Consider the following 25725-nt stretch of genomic DNA (forward strand, 5'->3'; position numbering starts at 1 on the left):
ATCGTATGGTTCTTGAAGCCCCTACTGCCCTATGAGCTGGCTTGGAGAAGGCATTTCTCTCTTTAAATCACTTCTCCAAGCCAAGCCAGCCAATGATTTGGAGAATGCATTTAAAGTTGCTTTCTTTCCACCTCTCCCTCCCTCCTTCCATCTGTTTGCCTTCCTTCCTTCCAGAAATCAGTTTAAAATTTCTCAGTAAAGAAAAACCTTCATGCCAGCCTCAAGGTGGCACCTGGACATTTCCAGACAACCAAGATCAGTTCCCCCAGAGAAAATAGCTGCTTTGGCAGACAGATTCCATGGCATCACACCACGTGGTGTCCCCCACCAAAACCCTCTCTACCCAGCCTCCAGCCCCAAAATCTTCAGCGATTTCCCAACCCAGAGCTGGCAACCTATACAAAAGTCTCTTAAAAGTGCCTCATAAAAATAAATCTTTCAAAGTTCATAAGCAATATTTAGTATTGTAAAAACTAAACAACATGGTTTTGAATTGGCAAATCAACAACAACAGTTCTTTAAAAGACAACTTCAGCCATGGAACTCCTACAGTTGAGGGAGAATGCATTCCACAATCAGTGTCATGAGCCACAAATTACTAACAAAGGCAACCTGTCAGAAATGTGCAAATTGTGGTAGAGCCTTATCATTTATTGAAAAAGCTTCACTTTTACCATACATAAGTATATGCAGGAAGAACAAACAATATACCATTTCTTAGTAACAAAGAGGACACCCCATTACAGAAAATCAGTTTGTGGTAAACTCGTCATCTGTACTGAGTAACAGGAAGCCATCCAAAATAATCTTTGTCAAACAAGACAAGCTGTGTTTTGTTTTGTTTTTTTGTAGCAGGAACTCCTTTGATTATTAGGCCATACCTCCCTGATATAGTCAATCCTTCAAGAGCTTACAGGGCTCTTAGTTCAGAGCCCACTGTAAGTTCCAGGAGGATTGGCTACATCAGGGGTGTATGGCCTAATATGCAAAGGAGTTCCTGCTACAAAAAAAGCCCTGAAGAGAAGTATGATGGTGATTCTGAACAAAGCTCAAGCTTAGATTTGTCAATTTAGAGTTAATTCCATAATTGAAATGACCCAATAGAACATTTTATTTTGAAAAAGCATACATTCTGCCTTTCCATTAATATTGTCCTCACAGACAACCTATAAGAAACTCAAACACAGTATACATTATTATTAAACAAAATTTACACTTTGACATTCTGGCCACATAAGGGCCACCAAGGTGACCAACAGATATAAAATGTATAAAATAAAAAAAAACATATTTAAGAACCATTAAAACCAAGCAAAAAACACTTCTTTAGAAACAAGGCAAAATACAAATACAAAAAGCCAAGGCACAATACAAACACAAAAATCATATAGCAGAAAGGAAGGATCACCAAAGGAACTCCAGATTTTTTTTTTAAAAAAGTCCTCACCATTGGCAGAAGATGGCCACAGAAGGGGATAAAAAAGCACCACTGGATGAGGAGTTTCAGAGTTTTTGTGCCACAACTGAGAAGACTTCCCAGGTTGCCACCTACCTAATCACAGAAAGCAGGGGCACCCCAAGCAAGGACCTCAGAAGAAGACTGTAGAGGTCAGGTAGGTTCAGAAGGATGTAGGTGGTCCTTCAGGCCTCAAACCACATAGAGTTTTAAAGATCAACTCCATCAGCTTCAATTGTGTACAGTAACAGCATATAAGCTAGCACAGAAGGGCCATGAATAGAGTAGTATGGTCCCTATGTCGCAGTCCAGTCAACATTCTGGCTGCAGCATTCTGCACCAATTGAACATAAGAACATAAGAGAAGCCATGTTGAATCAGGCCAATGGCCCATCCAGTCCAACACTCTGTGTCACACAGTGGCCAATATATATGTGTATGTGTGTGTGTGTGTATACTGTGGCTAATAGCCGCTGATGGACCTAGGCTTCCCAACCCTCCCGCCCTGGCGGGGGACCCCAGGATTTCCAGCCTCTTCCCCCGCTCCCCCCAAAAAATGGAAGCAGGGGGAGGGGGGAAACAGCGCCAAGGAGTGTGGCAAGCCGCCCCATCTCGGAGCGGGCGACGCCGCTGCGCAGCTGCTGCCTCTTGTTCGCTTCACCGTAGCTGCTCCTCCGAGATGGGCTCAGGCTGAGCCCATCTTGGAGGAGCAGCTACGGTGAAGCGGAGAAGAGGCGGCAGCTGCGCAGTGGCGTCGCCTGCTCCGCCTCTGAGGTGAAATCAGAGAAGGGGAGGGTGGAGGGAAGGAAGGCATTTAAAAAGTTGTGAGGTCCCTTTAATTGTGATGGACAGAACTCCCTTTGGAGTTCAATTGTGCTTGTCACACCCTTGCTCCTAGCTCCACCCCAGTGTCTCCTGGCTCCACCCCCAAAGTCTCTTGGCTCCACCCCCAAAGTCCCCAGATATTTCTGGAATTGGACTTGGCAACCCTAGATGGACCTCAGTTCCATATTTTTGTCCAATCCCCTCTGAAAGCTGACTATGCTTGTAGCCACCACCACCTCCTGTGACAGTGAATTCCACTTGTTAGTCACCCTTTGGGTGAAGAAGTACTTCCTTTTATCCGTTTTAATCTGACTGCTCAGCAATTTCATGGTTCTCTTGTACTGTGAGAAAGGGAGAAAAGTACTTATTTCTCCACTTTCTCCATTCCATGCATAATACTGTAAACCTCTATCATGCCACCCCGCAGTCGAAGTTTCTCCAAGTTTCTGAACATTTTTCTGAACATTTTTTTGAACATTGAAGTTTCTGAACATTTTTCAAGGCAGCCTCACAATATAAACATTAAACATGCGCACAAAAAACCCCCAGCACAACAGATTCTCCCTAGAACATAGAATGAAGATACAAGGCACCAATATAAGTGTTAAACTAAATTATATCAGTGGTTGAGCTGTATCCTGGCTACATAGTGAGTTGTCTTCTGGGGTTCTACAGGCTGCAGTCTTATCCTCCATGTTATTCAACCACTATGCAATGTCTTTAGGAGAAACCATTTGTACCTTTGGAACTGGATGTCATCAATACACAAACGACATCCAGTTCTTTATCTTGATATCCAGTTCCTTTGGTTATACAGTAGATGTCTTGAGTCACAGATGCAGCTGAAAGTGAACAAACTGAAGCTGAACCCAAACAAGACAGAAGTGATGCTGGTTGGGAAGGCAGAGATTTTGAAGTACACTGTGCTTCCCACTTTCAATGTGGGTCAGTTGTAGAGTTGCCATGGGCAACTCAAAAAATATCTGGGGACTTTGAGGATGAAGTCAGGACACTTTGGGGATGGAGCCAGGAGACTTCCCCATTCCCCAAAATAAATAAAAACACAGCAGTGCAGTTCCCCTGAATATAGTCTTTATTTCCTCATCCTCCAGCAGCTACACTTCCACTAAACGAAAGTGAACACTCATGCACACATTGGGCCAATTTACTCAGAGTTGCTGAATGTCACCATCTGCTATATTTTAACCAACTTCTTCAGACTAACAGGAAACTGAAAGCAGAGCAACCTAGGGGTAGAGCTTTCCTCCAAACAATCAGAGGGACTCTGCTCACTTCTCTTCCTTTCTCACATGGTTCACTCACCAGGAAGACCCATGTGGCTCTGCCCACTTGCCCCACTCATTCAGCTTTCCTCTTGCTCAGATTTAAAGCACACACACACAGTCCGAAACACAGGCAGTTTGCAGGCGCCCCCAGCCCAGCAGCTCTCTCCCACTTTGGAGGGAGATGAGCAGGGGCTGTGGAGGCCTTGTTTCTTTGCTCCAAGCAATCAGAGCAAAGAAACAACACCCCCCACGGCCCCTGATCATCTTCCTCCAAAGCAGGAGAGGGTTGCTGGGCAGGGGGCATGCTGTCACAATAATGTCACTTATAAGCCACGGGGAAGGGCAGTGGTGCAGGGTTCTGTCTTTGGCGACAGAAACCCTAGTGCCGGGGCTGAGCTGGGGCAAGCATGCTCAATCAAACCTTGAGGACTCACTGCTGACTAAAGGTGCTTGGCCAGCTCTCCCCCAACAAAGGGATGGATGGCCTAGTGAGGACCCCGTGATGTCACAGAGGCCTCTCAAATAATCTCTCAGTTCCTGATCAGAGGCACTGGAGAGAACAACGCTGCACATCTCTCTGGCTCCTCCCAGCCATGCTAGTACCAACCATGAATGTGTGTGACTGAGAACATGTGGGAGATGGGGTTGGTGCAGGCAGTGGCAAAACACATCACTGAGGAAATTACTGCAACACATCTTGCTTAGAGTCCCTCAAAATGTTGAGCTCGTTCTGATCTAATGGTGGTTTTAGCTGTTACCATGGAAGTAACAGAAATGGGTCCAACAGGATTTTGTATCCCAATAAAGTTTGCCTGGCTTTTAAATCTTGGCCTTTGCAGTCATGTTCAGCATGGCTGCAGAGAGAGTTTTAAAAAGAAGCAGAATAGACAGCAATCTTATTAGGACCTCATCACTTTCACCAAGCAGCAGGGTTTTTAGATAATGGCAACACGCAGCTATTTGCAAGTTGTTAACCTTAACACTTGGCTGTAGCTGCCAAACACCCAGCATAGTTTTTGGCAACCTTCCTAAAAACTTGTAAGCTCTTGTGACAGGAGGGAGAAGGAGTCAACATTTCAGAAAGTGCTTTGCATGCACATAGAATAAGGAATTAAGCCTTTGCAGGATGAGCCAAAGAGATTAACTTGGTACAAAACCAGTGGCCAAACTGAGAATAATCGGGGAGGGGGTGCATTAAGCCAGATACCCAGCAATTTGACTGTTTGAGGGTACTATTAGAGTGCTCTGTACTTACTCCAAGTGTCAAGATTTGGCAACACAAAATCCAGGGGTGAAAGCCATTTCGATTCAAATCTCAACAGATGTGGGGAAATGGCGAAGCTCCTCCACTTTCACTGTTCCTTCCTCCCAAAATGGCAAATGGCCAAGCCTGGAAGCATCTGGGGAAGTCTGCCCATCATTCACAATTGCAAACTGCAGCATTGCTATTCTCTGGCCCTCACTTCTGGCAAGAAACTACATGTTACCAAAAACTGCCAAGTAATTTAAGGGTAACTATCAAGCAAATCCAGAACAAGATGAAATTGTACCCTGTGTCTCCTACCTGCTGCAAGGGAGAGGGAATCACCAAGCCAGCATGAGGAGCAGAAATGCAATGTTGTCAAGTCACAGGTTTCTTTTAATGAAACATTACCAGACGGAATGAGAGAGTCTGTTCTCAAAACAACCTACCTGCCTGGTAAAACTAACTCTGATCTGTATTGTCAGCTCAGCAACTCCCCATTCACAGAGATAATGCTGTTGCTCACAGACAACCACAAACCTCTACCAAATGGGGAACAAAAGCAGCTTTCAACATCATTCCTTCCATGTCTATTTTATCCTCACGACCACTTCCTTGTGAGTTAGGTGAGGTTGAGAGTATGTGGCTGGCCCAATGTCACCAATGGAGCTGAAAGTCTCTGGATAAGTACAGCCAGTCATTCTAAATATTCAACAAGCAATGCAACTCCTTACATGACCCAGTGGATGGACATACAGCCATGGTGCTTCATTCCAGGCCCAAAGGCAGCCAACACAGTTCACATTTTGCTGCCACTGAAGCTTATGGGGTATCTGTGCACTTCATTATATAAAGATGCCAACAAAACATGGCATACAAGAGTTGACACTAATTGACTTTTTCTGGTGCCATAAGCCTTAGGAAGACAGAACAGTCATTTTAAAAATGACAGGGATAGGTTTTTAATACTGGAACATTTCTTTACTTCTTTCACATGTAACCTTTAACTGAATTCTCATTTGAAACTGAAATAGGGAGAAGATTGCTAGTTACCCCCCTAGGAAGCAACCAATGCCTTTCCTGGCTATACAGAGCATCTGTGGCAGCTGTAGAGAAAAATGTTTCATGAATTTCCCAGCATCCCACATGCTCACTTCTCCCTCCCCCAACTGGAGCAAGCACCCCACCTCAGATTAAGGAAAACACAGACCTTGGTTAACGCTAGCCAGAGTTCTTTTTCACTGAAGATCAAGTGATAGCTTCTTTCACACAAAAAATGATTTCTGAAACCATCTGCTGTCATTTTCTCTCTTTAAAACAGTAAGAAGATAGCACACTTGCTAGAGGATTAGTCTGTATTTTCCCAGGATTTATTCACTTCTTCCACAGAGATTCAATTCATTCAGCTTGTATTTAATTTGAAAAAAGAGATTGCCAAGTAAAGTTTGCTGAAGCTGATGAACTACACAGGAAGGAAGTTTTGCTTTTTCTTTATGAGGCTTTCAGTTGGTCTGGAAAACAAGGGCACAGACTTCTGAAGACCACTCTAGACCAGGGGTGTCAAATTCATTTGTTGTGAGGGCCAGATCTGTCATAAATGAGACTTTGTCAGGCCAGGCCACACATGTAATAAAATGTAATGCCAGGTAACAGAGATATAAACATTATAAAGGACTCAGACAAACACAATTAAAAAGCCAGTTTGGTGTAGTGGTTAAGTGTGTGGACTGTTATCTGGGAGAACCGGGTTTGATTCCCCACTCCTCTACTTGCAGCTGCTGGAATGGCCTTGGGTCAGTCATAGCTCTTGCACAGCTGTCCTTGAAAGGGCAGCTTCTGGGAGAGCTCTCTCAGCCCCATCTACCTCACAAGGTGTCCGTTGTGGGGGAAGAAGGTAAAGGAGATTGTAAGCCACTCTGATTCAGAGAGAAGGGAGGGGTATAAATTTCCAGTCTTCTTTTTTTTAAAAAAAAGTTTTAAAACTTAAAATAAAACCTGCTTAAAAGACTAGCAATCTTGAAATATTTTAACAGTCTCTGATAACTGACACCTCTTGCTCTGAAATATTGCATCAACATCCAGAGACAATATCTGTGCTGTAGCAATCTTGAGTATACTGTTCAGGTGTGTATCTGTAAGTTGCAAACCTACTTTTGATTTATTGACATCCATTAAAGAAATCTCATGGTCAATGCATTGAGCCTAAGACCTAGGGGAAAAAATGAAATGGCTGGGCATTGTGAGCTTTTGTACATAAGTTGCTTCATGTGCTGTTCAGCCAATGGAGAAAATAGAGGCTATGCTCTGTAGCGCCTATGTGAGTGAGCAAGCCTGGCAAAGCAAGCTGTGATGCAGAAAGAAGCAAGAGAGGGAAAAGGAAGCAAACAACAGTGAGTTGCTCACAGGCCTGATAGGAGCCCTTGGGGGTCTGATCCAGCCCACAGGCCACATGTTTGACAGCCCTGCTCTAGATCCTTTTTAAATTGTAAGTTTCTGCCTCTCCCAATAAAACAAGGAAGGCTAAATCTTTTCCTTTTAATTCTTCTGAACGTACTACTGAACATAATGTTTCATATGATAAAAGTTTACTAAATTACCTTTTGTCTTTAACAGTTTTGCACGTTCATCCCTCTCCTTCTGGCCCAGTAATTCATGGCTCCATCTCCCCTTGCCCTTAACAGTCACCCTCATGGAATATTTACAATATATTCTACCTTTAAATCAGCCAGTTCTCTCAAGAGATTCATTATAAACCTAAACAGGGATTGCCTCTCCGACAACAAATGATATTTTGGTAATGCCTTCTAATAATGAAGTTGTTCCAAGGGAAATTAGACTTTGCAATTTCCCTGTGGGCTACAGTTCAAACCATGAGCATTACCTTTAGTCATGTTTGTAAATTGGTCTTGGGTTTTCCAGTTTGGCTGCCAGGGAGAAAAGGGGGTAGGGGAGAAGCCAAGTGTACAATTCAGAATCGGCATAAGTGAAAAACCAGTACCACCCTCATTGTGTCTGGCTCTTTTCATATGTTGGCGTCATTGTCATATTACAAACACTGTGCATGCAGAGTATAGTTTTGACATGCAAATCCCCACAGGGCCATGAAGCTCGTTTTATGACCTTAGGTCATATTTTCAAATAAAATGGAAATGGAGGAAAATCCCACCTGCCATCTTGAGCTGCTAGGGGATGGATAACAATAAGACAGGTATGGTAGGTGCACTACAAATGACTAAATGATGCATAAATAATGCTGAAAGGGACTATATTTTATGGAGAAAATATGGTACAAAACCCCCCAAAGTGTGTGAAAATCACTAGTTCAAGTCATATAAGGAAGAAGCAAGATGGAAATGGTAATCTTCAGGTTGAAACAGCAGAATGAAAAATTAAACATCATCTCTTTTTGAGGAGGCACATCCATCTCCAATAACGCCATAGCTTCTAATTGTCACAAAAAGGGTCCCTCCAGTCTGGAAAAGGAGAGCATGCAGAGCAATGTAGACTTGGGTCCAAAGGTCAGTAGGACTCCTCCTGATTCAACCCTGTATCTAGTGAAGGGAGTAAACTAAATTTGGACTAAAGAAAGTTGCACAAGCTATACAACATGTCTCTGGTTATAGTATTTCTTCCTAATCAGCTGCCTCCTAAGACCTGCTGAGATTCATTCCTGCCTGATTTTCAGAACTGCATCATCAAGCTGAGTGAACAAGATAATTTTATCCTTGCCTCCTTATTTCCCCCCCTGATCTGGTGAATACAAGAGCAACCTGCTGGAACAGGTCAATAACCCCTCCAGTCCAACGTGATGTTTCCCATGGCAGTCAAATAGAATACTCTGGGAAGCCCATAAGCTGGACACAGAAGGTGGAGGTTCCTCCTACTGCTCCCCTCCCCAGCAACTTGCATTTAAAAGTATACTGCCGCTAAACATGGAAGTTCCAGTTAGCCACCACAATAGACATTGATGGACGGATCATCCATGAAGTTATCTAACCCCGTCCCCCTTTACTGCCATTTAGGTTAGTAGCCATCCTGTAGTAGTGAGTTCCACACATTACCACGCATTCTGTGAAGTAATAATTCCTTTTGCCAGTGATCATTTTGCTCATCGATTTCATTAGGTTCCTCCAAACTCCCAACATACCGGGGTTCAAGGAGAACATTCTCCACCCCTTTTTTAAACCATGCATCTCTTTTGACAAAGCCCAGTTATGTCCCAGCTTATCTTTGTTCTAAACTGGAAACCTGGAACAGAGTGAAGGCAATGTCAAGTATTGCAAATATTCCAAGTCACTGCAACCCGTAGAGAGGTGCATTGACAGTTCCCATCAAACAAAAGAGCCACGACCACTGTTTAACCTTTGCACCACCCTACCAAATACATACCTACCTTCTATTAGTGTGCAACTATTAATATTCTATATATAAATATAACTTCTTCAATTACCAAAGTACCTCTGAGCAAACAGAGTTGTCTCTCCCCATCACTGTAGGAACTTAGGCAGCCCTTATGAGGGGGAAAAACCTACACATTTGACTTAGGGAACAAACCAGTTTGCAAGCTTTCAGAACTCTTCACTAGTCTGGATACTAAAAAAAAAAAAAAAATGATTCTCTAAGCTGAAAGCTGCCCAGGTGCTGGGATGGGAGCCCAGAGGCTGCACAGAATGGTGGGGGGCTACTGGGAAGACCAGACCCTTTACTTCCACCCCTGACATAAGGCCTGCAGTTCAGGGATGCTTGCAGAATAACCAGTGGAAGTCCCTTCAGTGGGAGCTGCATCAAGGTAAGAACCATTTGTCAACCACCAGCCCCCTACTGGGTTGCTCAGTCTCCTGGAATATAGGGTATGCGCCATATCAACTGTTCAATGCTTTTAGCTGATCCGGCGGGCATCCCTTTGAATGTCATCACTTCTCCCCACCATTTTACACTCATGGTGCTTATATAGGGTCATTGGCTATATGTGCTGTTATATGTTTGCCACTTATGCCTGAAATAGTGCCTATTTCTTCTGTATATGCTGTTCTGATGTACTGAAACTGTTATATGATGTTTTAATTTTGATGTCTGTTTTTACTGTTGTAAGCCGCCCTGAGCCCACTTGCGGGATAGGGTGGGATATAAATAAAAATAAATTAAACTAGAGAGCAGTGCTCAGAGGAATCACATGTGGCTCCCAATCCACTGAGGATCTTCACACAAAGTGCTTAGGGATGCCAGCCTCCAGGTGGGACCTGGGGATCCCCCAGAATTACAGCTCATATCCAGATTACAGAGATCAGTTCCCCTGGAGAAAACAAATGCTTTGAAGGGTATACTCTATGGTCTTGTCCCTGTCCTCCCCAGGCTCCACCCCAGCAGTTGGCAACCCTACCCTACAAATCCATGCAGCAGTGTAGGAGGATAGTCAGGAATGTTTCCCATAATGCAAGTCTTTGTCATATCCAGTTTAAAATGGCAGGCAATAAATACTCAGAAAGACTTTTCAGTGCTTGGAAATGTGAAGATTTGTGGCTGCTGGTCAACCATGCTGTTCAACCATGATTGGTAACACAACTTTGGACCACCAAACAGGTCGGTCCTGATCAGCAGAAAACAGAAATATTGTGTGCAAAAATGTCAGCCACTGCACTTTAATGACTTTGGCAGAGCTTTCTGAGAGTAGGTAAGTACAGGTTTGCTAGAGCTTTACTAGGCAGGGATGGAAGTTCCCCATGCAGGACAGATAAGAAGAGAGGCAATGACTTCCCTCCCCTGGGATAAAGAACTCACCTGTCAATTAAGGAAAGGAGAAGCAGAGACTACGGTTCCGCTCCCTTTACAAGACAACCACCGCAGCGAGTGCTTTGAGACCAGTAATCCCCAACATGATGCATGTCAATGTGTTTCATGAGTCTTAGGGATAAAATTCAAAGGAGCCTGAATGGAACAGAAAAAAATAATCAGAGTGCTTCAGGTTGCTCCTTCCAAGCTAAATAACAATGTGCTGAACTCTCCCCAGGCGGGTACACTGCAGTCCATGCGCCTCGGTTCTGCCACAGGCACATACTTATGTATCCATGCTTTTATCATGTGGTGGCATAACGAACAATCCCTTAGCTTTCTTTGGAAACTGAAGGGAAGTGGCATCTTTTACCCACAGCTAAGAGCTGTTCCTTACTTTACTGCACCCCTTCTGTTCAGGAGGTTCTTACAGTCCAAATTTGATGTGACATTTAACACGTGACCATCACAGGGACTAGCAGTCATATTGCTCCTGTTAGTTCCCCATGGAAACTCCATTCCAAAGGAAGCATCCATTGTGGATCAGGACCTTCAACCTCCACCCATTGCTGGCTTCCTCACTTGAAGCACCACCAGACATCTTTTACTTGCTCCACTGGAGATGGCACATGGTGGTCATGTATGAAAGATCAAATTTAGCTTGGGCTTTAGAGGAACCCAGGAGACATTTCCTTTGCAACTGCAAGGAGCACCCCTCTCAGATGCAGCTGCCTCAGTTGTACAGACACCCAGCTTTGGCTTGAAAACTCAACATTGCCTACCCCTTGGGCACCCGTTTGGTGTTGATGTCCACTGTTTCTCAAAATCCCAGGAATGCTATCAGGCTCATTCTAGACCAAGAGAGATCACAAGTAAGTGCAGATAGCCCTGCTTCCCTACTGCTTTTACCCTCCTAGATTCCTTACAAAAGAGACAAGGGGCAGCAAGCAAAACTGTGAGGGGATCTGACCCCCTTATTGTTGAGTAGACATGTCATAAGAACATAAGAGAACATAAGAAAAGCCACATTGGATCAGGCCAATGGCTCATCCAGTCCAAACGCTCTGTCACACAGTGGCAAATAAACCCAGGTGCCATCAGCAGGTCCATCAGTGGGGCCAGGCCACTAGAAGCCCTCCCACTGTTGCCCCCCTCCCCAAGCACCAGGAGTACAGAGCATCACGGCCAGCCACTCACTTCAGAGTCCACTTGCAGAGGCGGCAGTATCTGGAAACTATTCCAAGCCTCAAGTGGCTCCCAGCACCTGCCTAGCATGGCTTGCAGCATGCATCACCACCATGGACAGCAGCTCCCAATCGCAGCAACAAAGTGTGTTGTCACTGCATGTGCAGACTGTTTTGATTTTTTTAAAACTTTTAATTTGAGGGAAAGTTAAACAAACAATCTGTTTAGCAACTGTGCGGTTCCAATCTGTGGATTCGGGTATCCGCAGATGAGGGCCACAGCCACGCATAGTATACACTTCCTGCAGCAGGCCTGAGATCAATACTTGGTTAGGTTTGGGAGCCTAAAAGAAACATACTATGGCAAGGCACAAGACAAGGTTTTGCTTACACTGCCCCCTTGAAAAAGAGAGATGAAAACATAGCACATCCATGACTCCAAGAATGATGTGAAATGCTTATTATTATTATTTGTTTATTTATATTCCACCCATTCCCCCATGGGAACTCAGGGCAGAGTACATCAAAGTAAATTACATCAATATAAATAACAAGACAATCACAATAAAAATGCAATAAAAACACAATAAAATCAGTTCCAATAACCAGTTAATAGTACAGCAGGATGGTCCAACAGGGTGGTATAACAAGACAAAATTGCAGTGTGATATAGCAACATGTAAGTTCACATCTTCCTGGGTTTGTTCCGCAAGTGAGGATTTTCACTGCTTCTAGAACAGGGAGAATGTATATCTTGAAGTCTGGAAGACAAGAGGGTGCAGCTCCTAAGACTTTCACTCAAAAGGAGTGGTGAATGGGGAAAATACAAACAGAAATGTTTTCCACTGAAAAGCATGGAAGCTGCCTTCCAATTGTTTTTTTTTTTTTTTTTTTTTAGGATGGCCTGCTTTAATCCTGATAATTCAATAGTCAGGTTCCAGTTTTTAAAAGCGACCCAAATCGAGCTCTTTCATTTTGCAGACCCCCATTGCCTATGGCTGCCTAGCAAATTCATTGCTAAAAGCGAGAATCAAATCTGGAGCTGTTTGGCTCAGACACTTTGCTATGACACTGCATCAGCTTTTCAGTTGGCAAACATTGTTCTGGCAGTAAAAAGGACACAACCCCATTTGTCATTTGTCTCCATGTCTCAAAAGGCCTAACCCTCAAAAGTTTGGAAAAAGAGAGCCTTTGAGCAGTCTTTGGAATAACAGGACAAGGACTTATTCCCCCTCCCTCCTCCAAGTTCTGCAGAAGGAACCAACACCTGGGTAAACACCTCAGTAGCAACCAGTCAAATCTTTTCATTCGGCAGCCCCACACAACTGTTCTGCTCCCCCCCCCATAACTTTGCATTCAGACATGTAAAAGACATACTCCCCTGCCGTCTTCACCAATCTTTCAAGGAAATGCCATAATGTCGTGTCAAACACCTTGCTGAAATCCAGCAACAAAATTATTTCCTCCCATTTCTATAATGTACCTGTCACTCAACTCCCAGGCACATACAATATAAACAGCAATAAGAAGCCTTCAATGCAGCACACCGGCTCCGCTACTGTTAAGTAGAACAAATCACAACTACCACCCCCAGCATTTGGAAACCAAGCCTTGCAAGAATCCCACACCTAGCCAAGAAATAGAAACCTTATTCCAATAGACAGAAGGCATCTAACTGGAAAGGCAAGAAACTTGTCCTACCAGCCCTGGATATATTCAAGGTTGGGCTATGCTCTTGATTTGGCCAGAACTGTTTTGTATATAATAAAACAACACACCTCTCTCACAAGAATCTGCCTTGAGGGGAAATGATGTGGGGCTTTCTTTTTTTTGCCGTATCCCCCTTTTCCCCCATTTTGCTCAGTTTAGTTCCCACCAGAAGCAGCCAGTGTGATGGAGATCAGAAATTCACAATGTTGTTGCTAACGCGATTACAAAACGTTTTCACATCACTTTCAGAATCCAAACAATGCAGCATACATGCTCTCAGCAATCCTTAGTTGTCTGTTTCACAGGACTGTTAAATTATCACCTCCACAGCTGAGATAGACGGAGGGCCGAGAACCTACCTAGTGGGAAAAACCAATTAGCAGCTGGCATTTCTCCTCTTAGCATCCATCCTTCCCACACTGAAATGGCAAAACAGCTTTTCTGGGGCAGTGCACTGCCATGCAAGGCAAGGAGCCTCAGCCGACCAGCACCAAAACACAGAGTCCGCAGCAGAATCAGGCCCTCAAAATGAAGAGCAGCTGCCAGCTCCAGGACTTCTACGTAAAATCCTATAAACTGCTGCTTCGACACAACATCTCCTAAAATTGGATTGTCAGATGTATATTTTAGGAGGAGTTCCAAGACCTCTAAAAATTCCTTTTCATCATCGTCTGCTACAATCCCTTTGAGATTTGCTAGATCTTTCATCCCCTCCTTATCCCCTCTCTCTCCTTTTCCCTTTTAAAACCTACAAAACACACGGAATGACTCTTTGGACAAATATGCAAATTAAGCCATTCCAGCGGCTATGTCACCATCGATTCCCAAAACTGATCAGAAAACAAGCACCACTCTTTTCTGTTTGACACCGCCCTTCCACCAATGCTGTTCTTCCATTTCTTCAGCAAAAAGGTGAAGACTTTTCGTCTCACCATGACTAGAGCATGACAGTGATCCAATACTCTGAAGTCACAGCATTTTCAGAACTTCATTAATTCTGCGACAGCCGTACAGCACCACCTGCCAGTCTCTTCTAAATCACTTACTCTAACGTCTAATATATATATATTTCAAGTTTTCTTTCTAAAAGTTTATAATACAATAAATCCTGAAAATACAACACCCTCTAAAATGAATTACACACCAAGAAGTGAAACTAAGGGCATACCCAAAACAGGAGCTTCCAGCAAAATACCTTAATGCTAACCATATGGGAGGGAGGGAGCACGTCAGTCTGAGGAGGAGGAGGAGGAGAAGAAAAAAAGAAAGAGGAGGAGGAGATTGGATTTAAAGCCTTCCCTTCAGTACCACAAGAAGTCTCAGATTTCCAAAGCTAAGCAGGGCCAACCCTGGCAAGTACTTGGAAAGGAGGCCTCCAAAGGAATACCAGGGCCCAGATGCAGAGACAGAAACATCAAGCCACCTCTATGGAAAAGTCCTAGCCCCGGTCAAGGTCGCCAGAAGTCACCATGACTTCCAGGCATGCAAGCGCACCACATACACATACGCGCGCACACATAAGATAAACAAAACCAAAAACAAGCTCTTATAACCAAACTGATTTTACAAGCCCCCTTTTAAAGCCAACAAAACTAGTGGCTATCATTACCTCCTCAGACTGCGCCATACATTAATTATAAATTGTGTTAAGTACTTTTTACCTGCCCATCTTGACCCTTCTATTCATCAGCTTCATTAAGGGCTATGAGCTCCAGCATTACAGGAGATGGGAGAATGTTCCACCAGTTTTCTACATGCCCCGTATTTCATTGCCTATACTAAGGATGGCCAAAGCTGCTTCACACAAAAGCCACATAGAATAAATGTCAGATGTTTGAGAGCCACAAGACATGAACATCAGATGTTTGAAAGCCACAAAATAGGAAGGAAGAGAGGGAGCGAGGGAGGGAGGAAAGCTAATAGACTGGGAAGAGGATGGGAGAGAGAGGTGAAAACAATTAACTTTAAATGCATTCTCTAAGTTTCCAGTTGGCTTGGCTTGGAGAAGTGTTTTAAAGAGACAAATGTCTTCTCCAACCCAACAAGACAGTGGAGGTCATCTTTCCTTTGGTCATCTTTCCTCCACCCTGAAACACACAGGCCCAATTTTTTTAGCCTTCACTTGCTGGAAAAAGAAGAACTTTTTTTCATCTACCACATTAGTTCTCAGTCACTTCAAACATTGCCCTGGTGTCAAACAACATGCAGTAGAGTGAAGAAATGGGCATGCGGCATAAGACATGGTGCCATCAAAGGCAGAGAATGTGAAGTCACATGCTCATGAACACAAAAGGGCCACCAACCAAACAACCAGATGTCCAGATGAGAAATTAGGACATTAACCAATTGCTTTCAAGGACTTTCAATTAGAACCACAACTCCACTGTTTTATGCTGCAACTGACCATAGGAATGCATTTTCCTAGTGCTCCTACATGCGCTCCTAAATAAATTCCTTGACAGTTGTAGTCACTGGGACTCATGAAATCTATTATCTTCAAACTTTGTGGGTCTATTTTAAAACAACAACAGTCCATCATAGTATGTACCTCCAAGTGATCAGAATCAAAAAATCTGTTGGAAATTTTAACAAATAATTTTAATGTTTAATGTTAGCAAAAGAAAAAAAATGCACCATGTACAAGCACAGGAGTTGTCCATGCTTTGTATCCCACATTTAGCCCAACTAACATGCTTAACCTGCAGAACATCAGCCTTGACAACTATAAGTAGACTACATTTACATATGCAGGCAGGACATTTTTGTAGAAAAAGCCCAGCAGGAACTCATTTGCATGTTAGTCCACACTCCCTGATGTCACCATTGTTTAACATAGGGCTTCTTGGGTAGAAAAAGACCAGCAGGAACTCATTTGCATATTAGGCCACACCTCTTGACACCAAGCCAGCCAGAACTGTGTTCCTGTGCGTTCCTGCTCAAAAAAGTCCTGTACGTAGGATGAAAAATTTTTCAAGGGAAAAATAGCATTGGAAAATTTCCCATCCCACATCACTGGTGCCTTCTTGTACATTTGGACTCTCACAATACTGTGAGCTCTCTAACACTGTGAAATAAAATTCACATGCTGCAGTGCAACTCTATATGCATGCACAACAGTGAATTCAGAAGCTGCCATTGTGCACATATATGTCACAATGCAGCATGGGTTTTGCAGCATTTGTAATGCAAAGCCATGTTTGAACCATACAGAGATACGAGAGAGTGTTTTCCTTTCTTTTTATGTTCACTAATACAGTTGTGCCACGAAAGCTCACTGGAAGTCTAACCTACCTCACAGGGTCATTGTGAGGATAAAAGGGAGAGGAGGACATGGTAAACCAATTTAGGTCCACATGGGGGAGAAAGACAGGGTACAAATGAATCAAATGGATAAAAATTTGTCAAGGGTTTATTCAAGGCTTTTTGAAGCAGGAACTCCTTTGCATATTAGGTAAGACCCCTCTGATATAACCAATCCTCCAAGAGCTTACAGAGCACTTCGCACAGGGCCTACTGTAAGTTCTTAGAGGATTGGATACATCAGGGGGGTGTAGCCTAATATGCAAAGGAGTTCCTGCTACAAAAAAGCCCTGTGTTTATGTATTTATTGCAGTTTATATCCCACCCTACCCTACAAGTGGGCTCAGAGAATCTCACAGCATGCCAATAGAGCATCAATTTCAAAATTAAATAATCATTAAAATAAAATATTAAAAGAAGTAAAGGTAGTCCCCCTGTGCAAACACCAGTCATTTCTGACTCTGGGGTGACGTTGCTTTCACAATGTTTTCACGGCAGACTTTTTACGAGGTGGTTTGCCATTGCCTTCCCCAGTCATCTACACTTTCCTCCCAGCAAGCTGGGTACTCATTTTACTGACCTCAGAAGGATGGAAGGCTGAGTCAACCTGGAGCCGGCTACCTGAACCCAGCTTCCGCCAGGATCAAACTCAGGCCATGAGCAAAGCTTAGGACTGCAGTACTGCAGCTTTACCACTCTGTGCCAGGGCGCTTTTATTAAATATTAAAATAGGTTACAAAATTACACAAGATGACATAATGATCTGGGTTCTCTAGCCAATAGTTCAGCAACTGATGACCTATTAAGTGTGCTAAACCCATGCTAGGGCAGGCGATGAGTCAAGATGGAATAAAATCAGCCACTCCCAAGGGCAATGAATATAAAAATGCCATGGGCAGCTGACACAGGGGAGGGCAATGTCATTGGACATCCGCTGCCTCAACCAAAGAGGCCTGACAGAACAGCTCCATTTTACAGGCCCTGCAGAGTTATAACAAATCCCACAGGGCCTTGATTTCAGATAGGAGCGTGTTTCCCCAGGTTGGGGCCAGAACTGAAAAGGCCCTGGTTGAGGCCAGAAGGACATCCCTTGTGCTGGGGACTGACAGTAGTGCTGCTTAGCAGAGCCCAAGGCCCTGCAGGGCACATATGAAGAAAGAGTCCTGCAGGTATGCTGGTCTCTGGTATTCGACTGGCAACCAATGCAGCTGGTACAGCACTGACTGAACATTCACCCACATGAACCTCGCAGACAGGAAGTACACCGTCATGTTTTGTACCAGCTAGAGTTTCCAGATTAAGTTCATGGGTAGCCCCACACAGAGAGTATTACAGTAATCAATTCTGGAACTGAGCATTGCATGAATCACCATTGCCAAGTCACACGAGGAAAGACAGGGAAATAGTTGCTTAATCAGCCTCAGATTGTAAAATGGTTTCAATATTCTATTTTTGTTGTTGGTTTGTCAACTCATTTGTATTTTGTATACATGTCCTGTGGGTTTTCTACAGCGTTTGTACATATAAGTGACACACACTGAGCATACATAATGCTAATATGATAAACTACTTAAAAACAATTATTTTTAGAAGAAGCCACCAAGAAATGAAGTGGCACAAAAAGAGTTTGGTTTGGAAAAGGGTTAAATAAAACAAAAGTAGGACTCTGGGGGTTGAAACAGCAGAGACAAAACCTACCCAATGTCCTTGGCTTTGTACACGCTTCTACAGCATCACAAAATAGAGATACTGACGAATACAGAAAGCATAATGTTGTAGCATGAGTATACAGAAAAATAAAATAAAACTGAATCACAAGCATGCAGCAGATTCCACACTGTCACTACACTTCGCTACAGCTCCCGGGATTTTTCAGAGTGATATTCTGTCGGTTTGGCGGGGCTGCAGGATTCCACTCAAACCCTGAGCAGCCCTGCAGAATGTCAGTGGAACTCGACTTGGAAAGCCCCGGCCTGTGTATTGCATGGACCATCACCCATGGAGAAGCGAACAAGCGCTCATCTGTTTGGACTTGGCATGATCTAGGGCTTTGGGCTCTCTCGCTGCACACAAAGCCTCCATCAATATAAATTGGAGTTACACAAACACCAACAGAATGAAAGCCTCCCTCTAATTAACTGTTGTCGGGTGGCATCTCCAGGTCAGAGTTTGAGAAATTACTGGCCCAATTTAAAGGCAATCTCACCGAACAAGAAATCCAGCCAGCCAGAGGAAGGGGAAAAAAATTAAAATGTTGCTACTTTTTTTTCTCTCTGCTCACAGGGAGCACAAATTAGATACATGCCCAGATTGGGGGGAGGGCGGGTAAATCACAGGTTATTTTGTTTATTTTCCATTTTTTTTTTTGCCTGCCTTAACTTAAAAACTCAAGGTGGGAAACAGCAGTTGTGTGCCATGCAAGGGGCCTGCAGCTCAAAGATCTGGCTGACTGAATATTCACAGAAGGGGGCGGGATAGTTTTCAGCGAAGCCTTCCGAGTCCCTGAAGCTGTTATGTCATTTTCCATTATTTTTTTCCCACTGGCTTCCAGCACCTTGTCTGTCCTGCCTCCCAATCCAAACTCTTTTCTAAGCCTTGAGAAAAAATTCTGCCTCCTGGCCAATCCTCTCTCCCAATTCCCTGTCAACATTCTGGGGTAATAAACTTCCTCTGTGAGCAGTTGCGTGTGCTTATTAACAACATCCCACACACTGGCTGGGACATGTTTTTGCAATGATGTTTAGCCTAGACCTAGTAGCTGACTAGTCCCACCAATCTTTTTCCAGCCTTCTAAGACTGGACAATGAACAGGTATGGGAGCAGCAAGGGCTTCACAGCAATACCCTATGCATTATTTGTAAGTACACACATTGAAAGCATAGGCACTTTTGTGCATGGACAGTCCCCCCCCCCCACACACACACCATTAGGAACCTAGCATTTCCCAATGGCTCCCAATAGCAAGCACACTGCTTGCACAGGTGTGTACACACACAGGCCGTATACATGTGCCCCAGTGCATGTGTCTAGAGGGGTGGAGCCTGCCAGCACCATCCAGTTCTACTCCCTTCTACATGCGATCATTCACTAAGAGCTTTATCATAAACAATCTGCAAACCATCAATTGGAAGGGAGAAAAATACACCAAACCACTGACCAAGAGAGCTGGTCACATTCTTTCACTTTCCACACATGCCAAAGAGGCAGGTATTACTGACTTTTCACTTTCCACATTTAAGTACCTTAACGTGCCACACTCCAGTGCTTGAGGAATCTTTTTCCAAGCCAGGCTCTAACATTAGACTGCCGGTAGACAGAGGAATGATTCAAGCATCTAAGCTGAACAAAGTAAGGTGCAATCAGAAGGCAGGATTCAGTTGCTCTACTTTGGTACTCATTTTCTCTTTTAAAGCTAGACCTCTTCCCTGATTGTTTTCAAGAGCCAATTTGATGGTAGTGCCTGGAGTGTTGGCCTTGGGAAACTTCCATTCAAATCCCCACTCTGCTTTGAAGATTGCTGGCTGACCTTGGGCCAGTCATTCCACCCCAGACTTCACTGGGTTGTGAGAATGAAATGGGAATGGATCCTCCACCCTGGCCTCCTCGGAGGAAGGGTGGAGCAAATACATAATGGGGAGGTTCCTTGTCTTTCCCTACTGGATCATGGGGGTGGGGGGGATGACTCATCTACACCACAGATTTATCACATCCCACTGGAATGGCTGTCACCTCTTCTAGCTTTCTCTCTCCCCCCAGTACTGATAAACAATATGTGTAGTAAAGGGGAGGGACACAGAATTCGATTCCAACTCCCAAGACTGTAGCACTGACTGCATCAGACGAACATCTGACCCTGTGACTGAAAGACGCAGCTACAAACACACACCTCAGCAAAGGAGAACCACTTTGCTTATAAACAACTGGAGCAAAGCCCTTCTTGAGACAGTCTGATTGGTGTAAACACCCCTTTGGAAAAAAAGACAGACCCCCTCAGTGTAACCCTCTTGAGTGACAAGATTAATATGGAACCCTAATATGGAACCCTATTGAGTGGTTGATGTCCTGGTCACCCGCACAGTAGCCAAGGCATTCTGTCCTCATCTCACCTTCTTGAACTCTGATCCAGGCACCAGAACACCAAAGAGATCCTGGAGAGCCTTGTACTGCTGACTAGCATTGATTTCAATTGCAACAATATTGAGTTCATCCTGAATGTTTGTCTTTTCCATGAGTTCCTTGTGGTGCTAAATTTAATATGGGAATGTAAGCCTCCCAAAAATGCAAAATCACCACATAAGTAGAAGGGATGGGCAGGGATGCTTTTTACAGGCTGGTTTGTTTTATTCTTTAAAAGTTTGCTTGGACACTAATACTACTATGTCTCGTTTCAGGCTGTCAATTCAAGAGTTGTTTCATATTCCCAACTGTAACTTCCATTCCATTAGGATGAAATGTCCAGGCATGGTACCCTCACACAAGGGAGACTCTTCCCAAATTTACAAGTCATTCAGAATGTCCCTCAAAGAGCCTTCTCTCTTCCTTTCAGGATTCCTGATGGAAGTGTGGAGGGGCTGCATTATGCTCACAGCTAACAGAAAAAGTAAGAAGAGCTAAACCCCGAAATACAAGAACTCTGAATTAGTTTTGTTCAGTCCGACATCCTTCTTCCAACCCGTGCCTAATTTATACTTCCTTCTATCCAATGAAGAGTCAGTGGGCTACTGGGAGAAAATTAAAATGCTTCTCACAGTGAGATAAGGTGCAAGCTACTATCTCCCTTCTCCTGCATGCTCCTTTTTTGGTAACACAAATATGTACACCCAGTTCCCCCCGCCCACTGCAATATATATATGAAAGGGCAGACGTCTGCTTAATCACATCCTTGCAGGCTGCACAAGAACTGGTCCTTTTCTCAACTTGCACTGTCCCACTCTTTGTTCTCTCTCTCTCTCTCCCTCCCCCAACCCCTTAGAGCTGGAAGCCTAACAGAGTTCAGTCTGCAAAGCAGACAAGCAGTCTACTGGGAGGGAGGGTGGAGAGAGAAGAGAATACAGGAGAGCAAGACCAACATCCGGCTCTTTAGCTGCCCATCCCCAAGTATCATAGTGGCACTTCTGTCTTGCTGAGGCACCAGATGTGTGTTGGACTACCCAGGGTGGGGTGGAGAGCAAGTAAAAAACTTTGAGTCTTCATTGCTCTGTCTTCTTCCATCAGTTCCAAGCAAGTTCATTAGTCCAGTCTTAGAATTTATGCACTCAGATTTAACATGGCTCTAGTAAACACCAATTCTGTTTACAAAGAAGACTGCAGATTTATACCCTGCCCTTCTCTCTGAATCAGAGACTCAGAGCGGTTTACAATCTCCTATATCTTCTCCCCCCCCCCCAACAGACACCCTGTGAGGACAACTCCTGTGATAGCTATGGCTAACCCAAGGCCATTTCAGCAGCTGCAAGTGGAGGAGTGGGGAATCAAACCCAATTCTTCCAGTAAGAGTCCGCACAATTAACCACTACACCAAACTGGCTCTCTAACTCAGAGCCCTTCCCAAGTAACCTATAATGTTATTAAGAGAAAACACTGTCCACAGACACCAGTCAGGCATGCTAACAGCTCTGTTCACAACTTACAATGAGTGCTACTGTCCATGTACATGATATTTCTTTATACACGTGTTGAGTAATTCTCATGCTACATCCAATGCATCTACAGCTCAGCATCTATATACTATTAACTACCAAGGGCTGCCATCTGCAGATTCTTAAATATGTGGATTGGGGCCACATGAAGACTAAATATTTTTTTTCTGCAGACTTGGGACACTTCACAGGTTTGCAGAAATATCTGAAAAATAAAAAAGGGGGGCTTAAATTGAAAATTTGAAAATTAAAGTAAATTAAAAATATCTTGGTGTTCAGCAGTGGGTCAGGAGAGCCACGCTGAGTTTGGCAGCAGTTGCAGCATAGCTCAGAAGCCCCACCAACAGTTGGTTGGACACAACCATTGCAGCAGAGGACACCAGTACCTGCTCTGGGCCTGGCAGCACCAGTGTAACATGCTGGCTGCTGCTCCAAGTCCATCCATAGCCAGAAGGGGAGGGAGGAAGCATCTTTGAGTTTGCCCAGAGCAGCTCTAGCTGAGATGCTGAGAGCAGGGAGGAAGGCAGTGGGTCTGGCAGCTGCAGGTGAGTGGGAGAGGGAATGTGGGGAGAAGAGATCTCTGCCACATCACAGGTCCTCATTTGTATGATGTAAACCCCACAATTACCCAGGTACTGACCCCTGGTTTTATATGTAAAGTGAACATACACTGGCTCTTCGTACACAATACAGCTGGCAAGATCCTGCTGGGGGAGGAGGTTCCCACCCCCAAAGAGCTCCATCATTGTGTGACATGTCTGGTGCAATGACATCACCTGGAAGTGATATCATTGTGCTGGGCATGTTGCACTAGGAATACTCTAGCATTCATGTTAAAACTATATGGTACCATAGTTTTTAACCCAAATGCTAGAGTGTCCCTGGCACAACATGCCCAGTGTGATGATGTCACTGATGTAGCTGGAGTCAGGGTAAGACTTGGCAACCCTAGTACACAAGTATATGCAGGTTGTGTGTCTAGCCACCTTAACATCTGAGCAGGGTTACTGTTTGGCAGAAACATGGGCTATGTTTTCCTGTCAGCCAACATGTCTGTCAGGCCTGGATTTGCCAAGTTGTTCTTTCCCTATCCCTCACTGCCATGGAAGATCAATCATAGCAAAAAAATCCTAAATAAGACTACTCAGAAGTAAGTCCCATTTTATCCAATGGAACTTATTCCCAGGAAAGTGTTCTAAGGATTGCAGCCTTAGTGTGGGAACTGGTAACAGAAAGCAGAACACAAGTACAGACACTGTGACATTGCCAGATAAACAACCGGGCTTCATTTGGAACTCCATATGAGAGGAAATGTCATTCAGATTCATTACCTTCCCAAAGTTAAGTGAACAGGTGTGCTCAGTTTGTTGACTTGGGTAGGTATCCAAATGCAGGTGCCTAACAAGCAGCTTTAAAATAGGAACAGAACCATAAATGTTTATGAAGAATTACCCTGTATTGTTCACAGATATCCTCACTTTTCAGATGCAACATTGATTCTCTGGATGGGGAGGGGAGAAAAGACCTTCCTTCAGGCCATTGAAGATTTGACCATTAGTTAGTCTAACAGATGGAGTAACCATTAAATTATGATTGGGAAAACTGGTTCAAATCCACACTTGCCATTAAAGTCACTATATGACTTGGGGCCAGACAGACACCTTCTTTCAAACTAACAAGGATCTTGCAAGGATAAAGCAGATACAGAGAGAACCATGTCCACGGCCCTAAGTGCTCTGGGGGAAGGGACCAATACAATGACATTATATCCATATTTACAATCTGAGCAACTTTTTTTTTTAGTGTATAACTAATTGGGGACTGTGACAGACTACCTTTTTAAAAGCTTAGAAGTGCTGCGTAAAAAGAGAAAGGACTCTGAAGGGTTAATTCTTCACAGAGCCAGAGAACCTTGAGTGATAGCCTGTTCCAAGTAATGCTTTCATCAGCTGAGAAGAGAAAGACTTCTGAACTGGATGCTAAGGATTCAGTCCGATTTCAGCCCTAGCTGAGAAGAATTGAGTACTGACAGCTCCCAAACGCTCCATGACACTCCCCCTTAAGAAACTCTCACTAGCCTAAAACATAAGAACTAATGTCTGTGAATGTACTGGTTTTACCTCAGAAATTTCAACCCCTGATTTCACCTGACCTTTCCCATCTATGTTAAATAAAATATTTGTTATTTTTGAATTCTGAAATGCCTTCAGAACCATTTGAGTGCCATTAAGTTAAAGGGGGCTCCCAATCCTTCCCTCAGGTTCGAGGGCTGAACCAACAGCCAAAACATTGTACTTTGACAAGGTGGGACAGTCAGAGTTCTTCAGGAAAGAAAAAAGCACATTATTACTAGGGTGGATTAGTCAGTAAACTGAAAGAAAAATGGAGGAAAAATCTTGCCTCTGAATGAGGGAAGCGGATGAGGCCATTACAGGGACTACCATGTTGTTTCCCAAATGCAGAGGACCAGGAATTTTTTTGAGCAGGAGCACACAGGAATGTAGTTCTGGCTTGCTTGGCATCAGGGGGTGTGGCCTAATATGCAAATGAGTTCCCGCTTGGCCTTTTCTATTTAAAAAAGCCCTACAGAGGACAGTAGAGGGGCACAACTAACCAACTTTATTCAAAACACAAGACTCCAGGATTTGGAGCCATTTCCTAAACTACAACACTGTAAAACTAAAACTGCTGTTAAGACAAAAAGACTTGCACTGAAGCTAAAACCATCCCTATTGTCATTCTCCTTCATTGCTAGGTATACAGATATACATGTATAATTTTCAGGTACCGGGGCTGGAAGATTTTGCAGACAATCGCCCTAAGGGAATCCGGTATCATTAGGAAACCAGGGTTCTGATCTTTCCATCAAAAGAATTGCTAACAAAAACAAAACATGAGTGTAGTTAGGAAAACAGCTTGAAATCTTGAATATGCTTTGCAACTGTGATGGCTTAGAACATAAAGCATGTTTCTAGAAGAAACTGGAATCCTTCACTTTTATCTCCTTGCATACTCGAGGCAGAAGAAATAAGACAATATCCTTTGTGCCCACACGCATGCATACTGTGTTTGGCCAAATACTTAAAAATACATAGAAAATGACAAGGTGTTCTTGTTCCAATATTAAACATTACAGCAAGTAAAAACATGTTTGCCAATGAGTGAGTTTAAAAATACGATCCAGTTCTGAACCCCCAAGAAGCTGAAATAACGTTCAGGGACTTAGAGGATTATATCCATTGTTCTTCTTAGGTTTTGGTACCCATGGCTGTTTCCACACAGGGACTTTTCCTCAGGTAGAACACAACATGCC

The 25725-nt window shown here is 43.8% G+C and overlaps 1 protein-coding gene across 3 annotated transcripts in view; it reads right to left on the reverse strand.

The window, feature by feature from the left end:
* LOC132578874 (protocadherin-11 X-linked-like) overlaps positions 1–25725 on the reverse strand; it is a 1063113-nt gene that overhangs the window by 1024170 nt on the left and 13218 nt on the right. For 2 of the 3 annotated variants that reach the window (XM_060248967.1, XM_060248969.1), the window contains exon 2: positions 10589–10735. The exons of the other annotated variant lie outside the window; for it this stretch is intronic. The gene's annotated coding sequence lies outside the window, so the exon portion shown is untranslated. The remainder of the gene's footprint in view (positions 1–10588; positions 10736–25725) is intronic. 3 annotated transcript variants of the gene reach the window in all.

This window comes from Heteronotia binoei, chromosome 11, assembly GCF_032191835.1.
Source record: "Heteronotia binoei isolate CCM8104 ecotype False Entrance Well chromosome 11, APGP_CSIRO_Hbin_v1, whole genome shotgun sequence".
Taxonomy (NCBI): domain Eukaryota; kingdom Metazoa; phylum Chordata; class Lepidosauria; order Squamata; family Gekkonidae; genus Heteronotia; species Heteronotia binoei.